We start from the raw sequence: 15,233 nt of genomic DNA, 5'->3' as shown, positions 1-15,233 counted from the left end.
GTAGGTCCGCGACGCTGAAGTACCTTTTCCGGGTGCGTTGAATGCGTTCCTTGTTGGCTTCAGGGGATGTCGCGTCTCTTGTGGCAATCGATCAGTTAGTGTCTTAAGAAAAGTGAGTACCTCTTTCTGTGTTGCAGCCATATCCGTTTAAGTCTTAGCAAGGACTTCCTGCCTCTCCATGCGATGGTATTGGGAGATGGTCCTCCTCTTGCTCCTCCAGCTCCTCGTTCTGATGAAGGGGTGGAAGTTGTTGCTCTGGTGACCGCCGGAGGCGTTACATTTGAGGAGATGCCGGGATTTGCGGCTGCCCTGTCTCTGATGATGGTAGGTGTTACACTTACTGGAACATCTCCTGCTCCGCTAGTGCTGATAGTATAGGAAGCAATTCAACGAGATACATTGATGGTATTGACTGGATGCACGGTGACACCTGAGATATCAACACCGAGAGTGTTGTCAACGCTAGTCCCGTCAAGATTGGTTGCTGATCCAGACCTAAGATCCACCATTTTCGAAATCAGTAAAATTGAATTGCTATTGAAGAAATTGACTTCACAACAGAGAGATTAATCTCCCACTGTGGTCGCCAATTGTTTATGGGTGAAAACTATTTCTGCCGGTTTTGGTAATTTTGGGTGTGTGGATGAGAAATGAATCTAAACCCTAAAAAAATGCACTGCACGGGAGTGCTTATGATTAGAGAAATCAATTTGTGCAAGTCCGGCCTAAACCAAGAAATGGCCATTCCAGACTTGTTTCGGTCACAAAGTGAAGGAGATGGGGTTGGTCTTAAGGAGGGAAGCGAAGAAGGTGTTGAGATTGTGAAGGTGTTGGCTATGTATGACTTGTATCATAAGACCGAACTGGCTTGCAGAGTGTAAGCTATCAGTTCTGGTGTTTGAATACGATTGTATCAACACTTGGTTTCTGTTGTCTTTTCTTGTTTGGAGAATAGGGAGGAGAACCTATTTATACAAGTCTTTGATCCTAAACCTCGTATCTCGTGGGAAGTGGAGAAAGTGGAGTGATGGAGTAGTGGAGTTGTGTGTTGGTGTCACACGACCAGTCTTGCCCACTTCTCCCATCATCACTAACCGTCCATGACTTCCTGACACGTTCTTGTGATGGAGCGTTGTGTGCTGCACACTGTAAACCGCCAGACCAATACCCCAGTATGTATCCCCCAGTTTGTGACATGATTGATGTCTCGAGTGTGTGGATCGTGGGACCCAAATAAAGTAGCATGTGATGCTGGATTAAATAACTAAGTTATTTAGGAAGTCAATATTTATGAAATATCGTGTGTATTCTATGCATGTACTGCATCGAATATATTCAGCATGTATGAAGCATCGCTATTGAGCGTTTTAAAGCATCATGTCCAGCCTACTTCATGTGATGGTTTGGAGGTTTCGCAAGCAAGTCCTCCCTTGGCCGACCACATAGTGTGGTAGAGTGGCGGATGGTAATCACCACGACACCTCATTGACCAGTTAACTCCTGACCAGGGTTGTATAACCAAGCAGGTGAAGTTGAACGGACGAGATGATCTCTGAGACACTCATCTGCGACCGTTAGTGGAATTAGGGTTTGTGAATAGGTGTGCAGGCATCACTCTTCAGCTTGGTCGAAACCAAGCTTGGGAACACTTTTTGGCAGGGCCGATTGTGCATGCGCGTAGACGGCATGCCGGTGTAGGCGTCTATACCTTGCTGCCCCATGAATGTGTGATCTGGACCGCTCAATCTATCCGGTAAAGAGGAGCGGCTAGGATCGATTTGCGACAGAAGCTTTGTGCCACAAAGTCCGCGCGACAAGCCTACTTAGGGCGCGCGTTTCAAGATGACCAAGCTTGGTCGGTCTTGGACGATTAGTCTGGAGTGCAGACGGCGGGCTGGTATACACGCTATACCGTATTGTCCCATAGAAACGTGATCTAAGCCACTCAATTTGTCCGATGAAGTTGAGTGGTCGAGATCAGTTTGCGATTGGGAAGTGTTTCCACGCCTAGTTTGGGCGTGCGAATCGAGACGACTGGGCATGGTATGCCTTGGCCGATCGGGTGTGGAGATAGGTGGGCCCATAGTGATCGTGTTGACACTTACTGGACCTACTTAATCGACTCCTAGACCCTTCATTCGATCAGGTGAAAATGGACGCTCGTGATCGATACAAACCCTAATTAGGGTTTTGCCGGCCGTGCGTCATGCCTTGTTTGGGCGCACGAATTTGGACGACCAACTAAGGTTGGTCCTGACCGATTGGTCATGTATGTAGGCGGGCCCATGGTGATTGTGTTGACATGATCTGGCCCCTTTGAATCTACATCTACATCGTCCATCTATGCCTGCGAAGATGGATGGTTGAGACTGATTTACGACACATGTAATGTGCCGCAGACCCTAATTTAGGGTTTCTCGTCCACGCTGCTTTGGATGGATGTATTGGCAAGCCATGCTACCCTTTTGGGGAGGCCGACCATGCGGGGTACGCATTGGTCCGGTGTTGAATGCTCCAATACCTGCTTGAGGGTATGGATCCAACCTAAGCCATCCAATCATGCTGGTGAAGTTGGATGGTCGTGATTGTTTCTGAGACTGATATGGACAGTCCAGATACTCAATCGGGCTAGTATAACACACCGAGAGATGTATGCTCAATCGAGCTAGTATAACACACCGAGAGATGTAGCCTATACGGGTATTTCGTGCATGCCTCACTATTAATAGTTGGAGATTCGTGTTACTCTGCTGAGAGCAACACTCACTCATCATGCTGCACTAATAATGAGAGTTCAATGGGAACAACACAGGAAATACAAGGCTGGTCATGCATTAATTAATAATGCTGTAAATTCATAGGGTATATGGGATTGTTGCTACATGATCCACCCTGGATGAATTTCGTGTATTTAATTCACAGAATACTGGGATTGTTGCCACATGCTCCATTCTAGGTGAATTAGTAAAGTGAAGAAGTATTCATCACTTATTAATGGCTTTATCCTTTGCAAGATGTCAGCGCATAATATCAACTTTTACAATTTTAGCCTTAAATGAAAATCCACCATCAACACATACGATTTAGATTATTGCGAGGTGATTGATAATACTAGGCTATTTTTTGGGAATATAAGTCCGGTTTATCAACTGGTTCTTGTTCACCTTGATTTTTATCAAAAGACAGAACAAAACTTTTAGGTTTATCTGTGGGAGACAGATTTATCTATCTTTGTAGACTTCTCTGTGTGATACATATTTGTTTATTAAAGTCTTCGACTTTGGGTCGTAGCAACTCTTAGTTGTGGGTGAGATCAGCTAAGGGAATCAAGTGCGTAGTATCCTGCTGGGATCAGAGACGTAAGGAGCAGAATTGTACCTTGAATCAGTGTGATATTGATTAAGGTTCAACTACAGTCCAGACCGAAGTTAGTTTGTAGTAGGCTAGTGTTTGTAGCGGCTTAATACAGTGTGGTGTTTAATCTGGGCTAAGTCCCGGGGTTTTTCTGCATTTGCAGTTTCCTTGTTAACAAAACTTCTGGTGTCTGTGTTATTTCTATTCCGCATTATATTTTGTTATATAATTGAAATATCATAGGTTGTGCGTTGTATCGATCAATAGTGAAATCCAACATTTGGTTGTCGATTGGAAATTGATTGATCCTTGGACATTGGTCTTTGGTATCGTCCAAGTTTATCATCCTTGTATTTGATAAAGACTCGCAAATTCCTATTTGCTTGATTAAAGATCAAATCAAGTGAGAGAGATATTAACTCCTCGATATACTTTTCTCTAGATTGAGTCTGAATTTCTAGTTGATTCTCTAGAAAGTATATTTTAGTTAGTCCATACATATTTCTAATCGAAATATTGGGTGAGGTTGTTAGACCCCCGCATTTTCAATTGGTAAGAGAGCAGGCAAACACGTTAAAGACCTTATCCGTATGTGTTTGTAAGCGTTCTGACTAGATGGACAGTAAAGTATCTATTAACGCTTCACCAGGAATTCATCACAATCTTAGAGAATGTTCTAAAAACCTTGTCATTCTCCAAAGGAAGTTGGATAAACAAATACGGATCGATCATGTTCTTGCTGCAGAAATTGCAAAGCATAAGGATTTGAAGTCAAATGTTAAACAAAGTATATAATTTAGAAAAATTGATAGAAGGACGAACTTCTTAAATAAGATTATTGATGTTAACCCTTGTATGTTTTGTAAGACTCACAATCGGGCTCAACATACATGTACATGTTTTCAGAAAAGTATAAAAGTTGCGAACAATCTTCACAAGAAAGCTGAACAACTGTTTACTTATCTGAAAAGGAGTACAATGCTAACAAGAAATTCTAAACAGAAAAGTAGTGTTAGTATGGGAGATTTTGCTTTAAAATCAACATCACCTTTTCAATGGTTTCTCTATAGTGGTTGTAGCCGACATATGACTGGTGATCTTTCGTGGTTTGTTTCCATAGGAGATTTTGAAGGAGGACCAGTTACGTTCGGCGATGGGAGTTGTTGCTACATTAGCAACAATGGTACAATTAAGCTTCCCGGCGTTTCAGAAATCCACGATGTAGTCTATGTCAAAGGTATGACTGCAAATCTTCTTTCTATTAGTCAAATTTGTGACAAAGGCCATAAAATTGTCTTCAATGCAAATGGATGTGACATTGTAGACAAAACGGGAAAAGTAATTTTTCAAGGAACTCGTGGTAAAAACAACTGTTATCTCCTCGATACTCAGTCTAGTAATTGTTACAATTTGACTAAGGTGGAATCTACACATCTTTGGCATGAGCGTTTTGGTCACATCAATTATCGTATTTTAACTAAGATCATTAACAAAGAACTTGTTAGAGGCGTTCCCAAAATCGATGCAAAGATAGATGGTGTATGTGGTGCCTGTCAAAAGGGTAAACAAACGAAAGTTCACCATAAGTCATCTCGAGATATTCTCACTAAAGCCCCACTTAATTTAATTCATATGGATCTCTTTGGACCAATCCAACAATCTACTATTGGAGGAAAGAAGTATGCTTTAGTTATGGTAGATGACTATACCAGATTCACCTAGGTAGCATTTCTTGCTCACAAGAAACCCTTGGTGAGTTTAAGATTATTGTTAATAGAATCCATAATGAACAAGGTCGCAAACTAAAGAAAATTAGAAGTGACCGTGGCACTGAATTCAAAGACACCAAAGTATTTGAATTTTGTGATAAATTGGGGATTATTTAACAATACTCACCGCCCATTACTCCTTAAGCTAATGGAGTTGCAGAAAGAAAGAATAGGAATATTCAGGAAATAGCCAGGAAATAGCCAGGGTCATGCTCCATAACAAAAACCTACCTCTAAGGTTTTGGGGAGAAGTTGTGTTCACAACATGTTACTTGATCAATTGTGTCTACTTACGGTCAAAAAACTTAAACACTCCATATGAGTTGTGGTATGGTAGGAAACCCAACTTACACTATCTTAGAGTGTTCGGAAGTAAGTGCTATATACTAAAAGATCGGGAACAAAGAGGAAAATTTGATACTAAAAGTGACGAAGGTATCTTTTTGGGGTATTCATCTGATAGTCGTGGTTTTCGAGTGTTTAATCTCAGAACCCAAGTAATGATGGAATCTGCAAATGTTATCATTGATGATATTAGTAACTTTCATCATGATTTTTCTCCTGCTGAATTTCCTCCATCTGAGACAACTGAGAAAGTCAAAGAAGTTCTGGATTCAGTTGAAGTTACACCCACTGTTACTGATCCTAATCTTTCGAGTGACGAGGAGAAAAATACTGATCAGACTGTACCCGATGAACAAGAACGTGTCCCCCCACGACACCTCTGGGTTCAAAGAAACCATGATCCGAAAAATATCATTGGAGGAAGAGACTCTACTGAAAAGACTAGAGGACAACTTCAAAATCTGTGCACTTTTGGTAAATATCTCTGTTAAGTAGAACCATGGAATATTGCTGAAGCTCTTAGCGATCCCTTATGGGTAAATGCAATGCATGAAGAGTTAAATCAATTTCAAAGATAAGATGTATGGAAGCTTGTACCTTGTCCTCCAAATATCAATATTGTGGGCACCAAATGAATATTTAAGAACAAGTCTGATGAATTTTGTACCATTGTCAGAAACAAAGCAAGACTTGTCGCTCAAGGATATTCACAAATCGAAGGAATCGACTTTGACGAGACCTTTGCTCCTGTGGCACGCCTTGAGTCCATCAGTTTATTATTAGCTCATGCTTGTTTTCTTAAGGTAAAGCTATTTCAAATGGACATCAAATCCATTTTTGTAAACGGTACCTTAAAGGAAGAAGTCTATGTAGCTCAACCTAAGGGTTTTGAAAATCCTGACTTCCCAGATCACGTCCTTAAACTCAACAGGGCGTTGTATGGGTTGAAACAAGCACCTCGTGCCTGGTTCGAAAAACTGACCTCATCTCTTCTTGGGAAAGGTTTTTCGAGAGGAAGAGATGATAAAACATTGTTTACCAAGTGGAGTGGAAAAGATGTTGTTATTGCTCAAGTGTATGTAGATGATATCATCTATGGATCAACATCAGAGAAACTTGCACAAGAATTTCAAGTTTCCCTCGGAAAGGAGTTTGAAATGAGCAATGTTGGTGAATTAAAATTCTTTTTGGGTTTACAAATTCAACAACACAAGGATGGAATCTACTTATCTCAAGAGAAATATGCTAAAGATCTTGTCTCGAGATTTGGTCTCGATAAGTACAGTCCTAAACTAACTCCTATGCCTACCACTGGTAAACTCAATCGAGATGATAAAGGAGTAAACGTGGATCAAAAACTCTATCGATCTATCATTGGAAGCCTTCTATATCTTACAACTACTCGACCTGATATTGCTTTTAGTGTTGGTTGTTGTGCTAGGTTTCAGGAAAATCCGAAGGAATCTCATCTTGCAGCTGCAAAAAGGATTATACACTACATTAATCACACTGCAGGGTATGGTCTATCCTACACTTTTGATACTAACACTGACCTTTCTGCCTATTGAGATGCTGATTGGGCAGGCTGTGTGGAAGATATAAAAAGTACTTCAGTGGGTTTCTACTATGTAGGAATGAATCTTGTAGCTTGGCATAGCAAGAAACAAAATTCACAATCCCTCTCAACATGTGAAGCAGAATACATTGTTGCAGGCTCATGTTGTACTCAACTTCTGTGGATGAAACAGATGCTTATTGACTATGGAATCAACACTGGAATGATGAGAATCTTATGCGATAATACCAGTGCAATTCGCATAACAGAAAATCCAGTTGAGCACTCAAGGACTAAGAAACATAGACATAAGGTATCATTTTATTCGATATCTTTATGAGAATGGTATCATTACTACGGAATTTGTACCCTCAGAACAACAACTGGCTGATATTCTCACCAAACCATTAGACACTGCTACGTTTCAAAACTTACGGCAGTCTATTGGTGTTGTTCTGGTCTATTAGTCATTCATAACTCTTTCCCCTGTGCTTATCTCAATCTTTTGGGAAATTGCGTTTGAAACTTCTTGAGGTGTAAAGTTTTTTTTCCACATTTGTTTCTAGTAGAAGTATCTTCTAAGTATCTTAGTGTCCAATAAAATCCTTGTTTTCTTGTAAAAGTAAGGTCGCTCTTGTTGTTCTCTTGGGAATGACATCAAATGGGGGAGAGTTCTTTTGAACTTGCGCTTAATTTCCATATCTTTGTGGGGAGTGCGGCTGTGGAATATTTGAGGAGTTATCCTGTATCTTTGTAAACTCCGTGATGAATGCATTTAGCTTCGGCTTTATGATTGCATCTAAACAAGTTGGTATCCACTTTTCTTTGGTCTTGAAGTGTCTCCATGAAAATTTTCATTAGGATCCCGTTTTCGTACCTTTGCCAATTTTATTGACAAAAATGGGGAGAATTAATAAGTAGTTCACACTACAAATACATATGATTTATGTGCTTTACGGGTCATTATGTAAGGGGGAGTGGTTTTCATGTTGAGACGAAGTATTGACTAAGGGGGAGTGATACATATCACCATAGTATTGTTGTCGAAGTTGTGATATGAGAACTTTGATGTTGTGTGATAATACTATGAGACTGTATAACAATGATCAAGAGACTTTGTTTTCTCATTGTTATGGCTTTGAAACTTCAACATCGATGATGCTGAACTTACAACCTTTGGAATCATGGGAGTACTTGGAAAAGAAGAAGTTTTCGAGTAACGTTGAAGCGCCAAGAAGATCAAGCATGTGGATGAGAAGCTACAAAGTTTTATTTATTTTGTAATCCATATGTATTGATAGTTTTGTCATTAAAATTGACAAAGGGGAGATTGTTAGAGTATTTCTCGGTCGAACTCGCATGCGTTGCTATATCAAGCATGTTTGTCAATATTAGTGATCAAAACTATATGTCTTGATTTCTAGTATACTTATGACTAAGTCTCGGTCTAGGATAGTTAGGAATAGTTGAGCTCCAGACTCCATGTCGATTATCTTGCAAAGACGAAGAACTACTCAAGGAATCGGTAGAACTTCATCCGACTAAAAGGTATGTGGAGACTTGAACTCATCTTGTCACTCAAAAGTCTATCTACTCTATCTCCTACTCTTGAGACAACAGTCGTATAAGTATGAGAGTTTTCATACATACACACTTGCTATTTCGAGCCGAGTTTACTCGCCTATCTTTTTCTTGAAATACGTGTTGGTAAGCTTTTGCTTTAACCATCTTCATCTTTACCCGTGACGAAAGTCATGATGACGTTTCAATCTTGAAAATAGCTTTGATGACGATAGTCGATTCTTTATGTCTAACGACTGTTATAACATTATAGAAGAATGTTTCAATGATTGAAATGTAGAGTTGAGAATATGTAACCACCTGTGGATGTAAGCATATAGTGTGTTCGTACATTAGTGTATAAATCCATGAGCCAGAAACCAAGTACGTGCATATGTGTGCATGCAGTATTGGTGAAGGAGACAGGTTAGGTATGCGTACTGGCGGAAATTCACGTCCGTGAAATTCTGCTGAGTTTGAAGTTTACGAACTCAAAAACCAGTCACCTTAGGTACGCGTACCCGTACGCGTGCTGGAGGAACTTTTTAACCCGAAAAAGTCTGATGAGTTTGGAAATTAAAACCAACTCAAAATCCGGTACCTAAGGTACGCGTACCCAAGCTAGTTATTTCTCAAATCGGTAGTTCATGGAATTAAAACAATAAATTATAAGGAATGCAATCTTTGCAAACCATGGGTATATTTTTCATGAATTGATTCAAATGAATCAAACCGATTTTGTTTCAGTTGTGTCTATATATAAATACCTAAGCAATTGAACAACTCATATGGCTAACCATTGGTCAACCATTTGTGAACCAACCAATATAGACGTTTAGGTACGGTTACTCAAACCTAAATGAATACATTTCATTTGTGTGTGACAAGTTAAGTTTCGATCTAACGGTTGAAAGATATTAGCTTGGATAAATCAGGTTTTTCATCTAACGGTGATTATTGAATGCTTTGTTACCAAGGTAACCTAGATTGCAAACCCTGATTTGAAAACTATATAAGGAGACGTCTAGAAACTGTGCAAAATTAATACCCATACCTCCTATGTGATACTAGTTGGTTTTCTAGAGTCGATTCTCCTTTAATCGTAGGTTTCTTCTCGAGACCCTGTCGATTAACGACTGAAAGACTTCATTGGGATTGTGAAGCCAAACGAAACTACTTCTCTTGTAGTTGAGCGATCTGATCTTGCCATTTTCTATCGTACGAGTTCAATTGGAATAATTGACTTGAGATTATATCTCCGATAGGGCAAGATAAAAAGAATTCACAAACATCTTCGTCCTAATATTGGTGATTCCACAATATCTATTTTCGCTACCTTACGATTTAGATTATTGTGAGGTGATTGATAATACTAGGTTGTTCTTCGGGAATATAAGTTTGGTTTATCAATTGGTTCTTGTTCACCTTGATTTTTATCAAAAGACTGAACAAAAAATTTAGGTTTATCTGTGGGAGACAGATTTATCTATCTTTGTAGACTTTTCTGTGTGATACAGATTTGTTTATTAAAGTTTTCGACTTTGGGTCGTAGCAACTCTTAGTTTTGGGTGAGATCAGCTAAGGGAATCAAGTGCGTAGTATCCTGCTAGGATCAGAGACGTAAGGAGCGCAACTGTACCTTGAATCAGTGTGATATTGATTAGGGTTCAACTACAGTCCAGACCGAAGTTAATTTGTAGTAGGCTAATGTCTGTAGCGTCTTAATACAGTGTGGTGTTCAATCTGGACTAAGTCCCGGGGTTTTTCTGCATTTGCGGTATCCTCGTTAACAAAATTTCTGGTGTCTGTGTTATTTCTATTTCGCATTATATTTTGTTATATAATTGAAATATCACAGGTTGTGCGTTGTATCGATCAATAGTGAAATCCAACCTTTGGTTGTCGATTGGAAATTGATTGATCCTTGGACATTGGTCTTTGGTACCGTCCAAGTTTATCATCCTTGTATTTGATAAAGACTCGCAAATTCCTATTTGCTTGATTAAAGATCAAATCAAGTGAGAGAGATATTAACTCCTCGATATACTTTTCTCTAGATTGAGTCTGACTGTTTAGTTGATTCTCTAGAAAGTATATTGGAGTTAGTCCATACAGATTGCTAATCGAAATATTGGGTGAGGTTGTTAGACCCCCACATTTTCATAATCAATAAGTATCAAAAAGGTGAAATTCAAGTAATAGTATTCAAGACACAAACTAAAGTATGGTTTCAACCAAAGCCCTTATTGTGCACAGTTCTTCTCTCTCTTTAAGGTAATATATATGATACAAGAATGCACTTCCTGCACGGTTTTGTCAACATCCGTTTTCATTAATCCTTTAGATCTAGATCCCTTCTTTCCATAAAATCATTCAAACTTTTTGGAGAAGAATGAACAACCTTTCATCCCTTGGATGGGTTTATCTTTTTGAAGAATTGAAGCACATTTGTCAAGCGACTAGCCCTCTGTTGCAGTTTGTTGACCTACCTTACATTTTGTTTGTACTTGAAGCACTGTTTGAGTTTGTTAGAGCATTGCTCGGTCGAACTCGCATGCGTTGGTATCTCAAGCATGTTTGTCAATGTTAGTGATCAAAACTATAAGTCTTGATTTCTAGCCTACATAGCTAAAGGTCTCGGACTAGGATAGAAAGTGTAGTTGAGCTCAAGAACTCCATGGCAATCATCATAAAAGACGAAGGACTACTCAAGGAACTGGTGGATCTTCATTGACTAAAAGGTATGTGGAGACTTGAACTTATCTGTCACTCAAAAGTCTATCTATTATATCTCCTACTCTTGAGACAAAAGTCGTTTTGATATATAGACTTTCATTATGCACATTTGCTATTTCGAGATGAGTTTATCTCGCCTATCTATTTCTCGAAATATGTGTTGGTAAGCTTTCACTTTAACCGAATTCATCTTTACCTAATGACGAAAGTCATGTTATGTTTCAATCACTTTGAAAATTCCTCTGACGAAAAATGGTCTGTGAATAACGGCTGATTCGTCCTCTGAGAATGTTCCAATGATTGAAATGAGAGTTTAGATTGCATAACCATTGGTAGGATATAAGCATTGTTGTGGAAACACATATATGTATAAGTCCTTATTCCTTGAACCAAAGTTTGCGAACTTTGTTGATCAAGAGAAATGGAAGTGGCGTGAGCCAAGTCCGTGAACTGGAGGAAGTTCTCGACCCGAGAATTTCTGCTGGAGTTTGGGAACTCCTTCCATGAGATTAAGTCCGCGAACCCAGTCCGCGAACTTGAGCAGGTTATATCTAAAACCGGTTGTTCTTAAACTCATGTTTATTTAAACTAAGGGATGCTTTTGCAACCGTGGCTATAAATTTCATGAACTGATTCGAGTGAATCAAACCGTTTTTGCTTCAATTGTGTCTTGTGTAGTTACATAAGATCTAAGCAATTGAACAACTCTCTAACTAGTTCATTTGAGTCATTTGAACTAGTTATGGTGAAGAAGAATATGGTTAATATGAAAGTAATCATATGGCTAACCATTTGGTTAACTATTATTGAACCAACAAATGTTAATGTTTGGGAACGGTTCGTAAACCCAAAATTGGACATTTCATTTGTGTGTAACAAGCTAAGTTTTCGATCCAACGGTTGAGAAATATTAGCTTGAATCTAATCAGGTTTTCATCTAACGGTGAATATTGAATGCTTTGTTACCAAGCTAACATTGATTGCAAACCCTGATTTGAAAACTATATAAGGAGAACTATAGCGACTGGGAAACCTAATGCCCACACCTTACGTGTGATACTAGTTGCATAGATAGAGTCGATTCTCCTTTAACCTTCGGTTTCTTCTTCTAAACCAGGTTACCGACTTAAATATTTCATTGGGATTGTGAATTCAGACCGATACTACTTTTCTTGTAGTTGTGTGATCTGATCTTGCATCTTCTATCGTTACGAGTACGATTGTAATAATTGGCTCCAGATGTTATATCTCCGATAGGCAATATAGAAAAGTAATCACAAACACTTCATCTCATCGTTTGTGATTCCACGATATCTTTTTTCGATGCGTTGATTAAGATTATTGTGAGGTGATCAATAATACTAGGTTGTTCTTCGGGAATATAAGACCGGTTTATTAATTGGTTCATGTTCACCTTGATTTATCAAAAGACGGAACAAAACTCGTAGGTATACTCGTGGGAGACGGATTTATCTATTATTGTAGACTTTTCTGTGTGATACATATTTGTTTATTAAAGTCTTCGACTCTGGGTCGTAGCGACTCTTAGTTGTGGGTGAGATCAGCTAAGGGAATCAAGTACGTAGCATCCTGCTGGGATCAGAGGCGTAAGAGCATAACTGTACCTTGGATCAGTATGAGATTGATTGGAGTTCAACTACAGTCCAGACCGAAGTTAATTTGGAGTAGGCTAGTGTCTGTAGCGTCTTAATACAGTGTGTGTTCAATCTGGACTAGTCCCGGGGGTTTTCTGCATTTGCAGTTTCCTCCTTAACAAAATTCTGGAGTATGTGTTATTTCTATTCCGCATTATATTTGTTTATATAATTGAAATATCACAGGTTGTGCGTTGTTCAATCAATTAGAATATCCAACCTTTTGGTTGTTGATTTAAATTGATTGACACTTGGATATTGGTCTTTGGTACCATCCAAGTTATCTCTCTAGTATTTGATAAAGACTCGCAGATTTCTATTTGCTTGAGTATATATGAAATCGAGAAATTGAGATATAAACTCTTTGATATATTTTTTATCTAGATTGAGTTTGACTATCTAGTTGATTCTCTAGAAAGTATATTGGAGTTTTTCCATACAGATTGCTAATGGAATTGTTGGGTGTGGTTGTTGTACCCCCACTTTTTCAATTGGTATCAGAGCAGGCAAACACGTTTAAGACCTTACAAGTCTGTGTTTGTAGCGATCTGACTCTATGGACAGAGGTACTATCTCTATTAACGTACCACTAGTCTTCGATGCCTCTAATTACTTATGGTGGAAAATTGCTATGCGAGATTTTCTTCAAGCACGTGATTTTCAATCATGGGTATATGTTGTTAATGGCTATAATCCTCCCGTTGTGGAAGTTGGAGATGTAAACGTTCCCAAACCTATTGGTAAATACACCCCTGCCGAGATAAATGCTGCAAATAAAAACTCCGACTGTTTGAATGCCATTATACATGCCATTACCCCAAAATCAGCACCGTGTGACTAATTTCACTTTGTTGCAAGAAGCTTGGGATATCTTGGAAACCGTATTCGAAGGTAACTCCAGTGAAAAGGAAGCTAGGCTTCAAAACCTTAATTACGATTGGGAAAACCTTCGTATGGCAGATGAAGAAACATTTGATGAATTTAATCACAAAGTGTCTGAAATTGTTAATGCATCATTTGCATTGGGTAAGACTATTCCTGAAAAGGACATTGTGATGAAAATTCTCAGATCGCTGCCATCTAGATACGATTCTAAGAAGCAAGCCATCGTTGAGGGAAATAACCTTGATAATCTTTCCAGAAATACGCTGGTTGGGAAGCTTAAGATCTTTGATCACGAACATTCATCCAAAACTAAGGATGTTGCGTTCAAAGCACAAAAGGACACTAAATTACTTGATAAGAGTAAAAAAGTGTATATCTCTGAAGATGATCATTCTGAGACAGATTCATCAAATGAAGATCTTGACAAGTCAATCTAGATGATCACAAGACAGTTTAGGAATCTTCTGTTGAAGAGAAGTAAACGGTTCTCCAGAGATAAGCCTAAAGCATCAGTTAAACCTCATAATCGCATTCCTCCTAAAAACAGGGAAACAGATGAAACTGATGATGAGGATATGCCTCAGTGCTTTAAGTGTAAAGGATTTGGTCATTTTGCAAACGAGTGCCCAAATCGTAGAAAATACACTGGGAACAAAGGTCTTGCTGCAACTCTTGATGAAATGTCTGACAACTATGATTCTAATGAAGACGAGAAATCAATTGTTGCACTTCTTGGTAAAAATATGGATTTTGATAACTGTAGCAATACATACATCAATTTCAATATTCTTTCAGAAGATAATCCAACTAATCTGGAAGAAAAAATTGACCCATTTCTTGGAAACTCTGTTTGTAATATTTCAGGTTCCACCATGTGTATAGCTGCGTGCACATCTCAGAAACCTGATTTTTATCCTAGTTTGACGTGTTCGTATTGTTCTCTAAAGGGTCATGAACTTTCAAGGTGTTACAAGTACAAACACCAATTGAGGCGCGTTAACAAACTTCAACGAAGAGCAAATCATTTAGCAAGGAAGCTTAAACTTGCTCAGAAGACCGCTGAGGTATGTAGGATCTTATCTTCGTCTAAGAAGTTAGTTTCCAAGGATAAACCAAGACCATTAGAGAAGAAAGTATGGTCGAGTCGGTTTGATAAACAGAAGTCTGAGGATTCCTCTCAAGAAGAAAATGGTGGACAAATTATTGTTCACCACAACACAACTTGATTGTGTTGATTTGGAAATATTGTCTCATGTGCCTGATCAAAAGAGACAATGATTTTGTACCTCTCAGGCTTTAGGAAAAGTTTTCTTTCTTCTTTTCTTAGTTTTTTATTCTTCCTGTCTATCAAAGGAGGGTTATTACCGATAATTC

The sequence above is a fragment of the Papaver somniferum genome, chromosome 7 (genome assembly GCF_003573695.1).
Source record: "Papaver somniferum cultivar HN1 chromosome 7, ASM357369v1, whole genome shotgun sequence".
Classification (NCBI taxonomy): Eukaryota; Viridiplantae; Streptophyta; class Magnoliopsida; order Ranunculales; family Papaveraceae; genus Papaver; species Papaver somniferum.
This window is presented reverse-complemented; position numbering follows the sequence as displayed.